The following is a 2,500-nucleotide window of genomic DNA, read 5'->3' on the forward strand; positions in this document are numbered from 1 at the left end:
TATATATATATATATATATACACGCACACACACACACGTAAGTGTCAATTGAACTATTTCTCCTCATTTTCATTATATGGAAGTGAAGGGTTGAAAATAGTTAGCAGGCTCAATTAATTGTAAAATGCTAATCAATCTTCTTCTTTCCTACTTATGAAGTAAAGGATATTAATACAAAACACAAATTCCATCTGTAAATACATAATTTGGTCTATGGCTCCCCAAAGATGAATATCAAAATGCTTTAAAGTTTTAATATAATTACAAATGAGTACTAATATGAAAAGCAATCTTTATGTCCCATTTAACGTGGGTGCTTTGTTCGAACGCCGAATAGTGAGTTATTTACCATGAGAGAATCTTTTATACGGACGCATTAAGCATAAAAGCACACATTTTTATATCTTTGGTGGGCTAGAATCTTCTCTCACGGGTGCTGCATCTGCCAGATCACGTGATTTCGACGTACCCCGTACGCTCAATGTCAGACGTCTTGTAGCTGCATATCAGCGGATTTTCTTCACTGGTAATGATAAATAAGATATCCGTAAATTTTCAGACAAATAACCGGCAGGATTATAGAAAGATAATTGCTAGCAACAGAAGCAGTATTAATATGGAAAGCCATCTCCATGTTCAACTTCACTAGGATGTTTTTATTTAAATTGCCGAATATTGCGCTATATAGCTTAGAAGGATTTCTCATATGGATGCGAAAGCAGTGCCGAAAAAGTCAGTGAAATCTTATATATCGTTGGCATGCAATTCATCTGCTATGCGGCTAACATTTGACACGAAAGAAAGGGGGTACGTAGAGAGCATGTGGTGGAACATCTCCGGCTTTCGTGGCAGACGATAGTCGATGCCAAAGATGTAAATATGTGTACTTGTGTGCGCATACGTCCACACGAGAGGTCCTCTCAAGGTAAATATCGCAGTATTCCGCGCGCTAACATAGGATCCACATTGAGTTGGATATAAATATTGCCTGTTGTATTAAAGTTGAATATATACCACTATTTGTATATAATTAGAAATGCAGCAAGAGGCTATAGTGTGAATAGAGAAAGGTAAATTATCTAATGTGTTTTGTTTCGCTTTTATTCTGTTCAATCCATAAATTAGTTGACGAGACCTATATGTTATTTGGGCCATAGATATTTGTCACGATTTCAAGCGAATATACATTTATACAAAAAGGTTTTATTTCTTTTATTCGAGCGATTCTTAGCGTAACGTAGCGTTTATGACTATTAAGCAGGGATAGAAGTATTGTGCGTTCTTCACCTTCTTCTCCGCTATCGGATCAACAGAATACGTGGCGACCGTCACCGCACATCATTCACTTCACTTAAGAGATACTAAATAGGCCTGAAATGCTTTCATTCTAAAAGAGGCAATTTAATTGATCCACTCTTTTTACTGTTTTGATGGCGAGAGTCACTTCATTCCACATGAGCTAATTCAGGTTACAAGTCATACTTAATTGGTCGAGATTCACATAAAATACAATTGGCTGTTCTCGTGCATGTTTCTTTTTGAAGAGGGAACTCTGAGAAAGTAACTATTTCTGAGAAAGTAAATATTCCACTTCAAATTGAAGGTCTGGAACATCAAATAGACATTCATTTTGTCTTTGTGGATTTTCTTACACAGGGAAATAACTTCACCGCAGTATGTTAACCGTTGGTATTTGTAAATCACTACGGCATCTTTTTTTTCTAGCAGAGATGGTAGTATATCGATGATGTCGTTCATACAAAACAATTTCTATAGTTAATGCTTTAATAATGGCAAGATCTATCATGTAAGTTTTTATTTGTTGCAAACATCGTAAAAAAAAATGACTTATCTGTTTGTTGCAAAAATACATTGTTATTTAGAAAATGGTTGACACCACCTCCATGCTTCTCACAAATTGTATTATACTTTGGGTTAATTTATCCGAAAGAATTTATCCGTAGGTTACTTACATCATTTTACAGTGATATGTTCCATGTTTTTCATAACCTTCATAGAATTCTTTCTAAACGACCATAATGTAATAAATGATATCCACTATTATCATTGTTCTTGTCTATCACGAGATACATTTTTTCTGCCAGCGTCGTTAGAAAGATACTATTTTGATACGAGTCTTATAAAATTAGTTTTCTTTTCCATTAAGTGATATCCTCAAATCTCCGCTGTGTTCTAAAGTTCATGAACTGAGTTATGCATATTATCCCTTCGCCGAACGCGACATTTCTCACTCGATTGTATGTATGAATGTATGTGTATATTAATGTATGTATATATATATATGTATGCGTGTCTCTCTGTCTGTATGCATGTATCTGTTAATGTATGTATATGCATATATAGAAACACTGCTCAAACACGGATGCACCCACACAAAAGCACAAATAAGAGAGAAAAAGAATTCAGGAAATGTTACGACGACTAGGGCTCCAGTTGATCCGATCAGCAGAACAGCCTACTGGTGAAATTAACGTACAAG

This window comes from Octopus bimaculoides, chromosome 5 (genome assembly GCF_001194135.2).
Source record: "Octopus bimaculoides isolate UCB-OBI-ISO-001 chromosome 5, ASM119413v2, whole genome shotgun sequence".
Classification (NCBI taxonomy): Eukaryota; Metazoa; Mollusca; class Cephalopoda; order Octopoda; family Octopodidae; genus Octopus; species Octopus bimaculoides.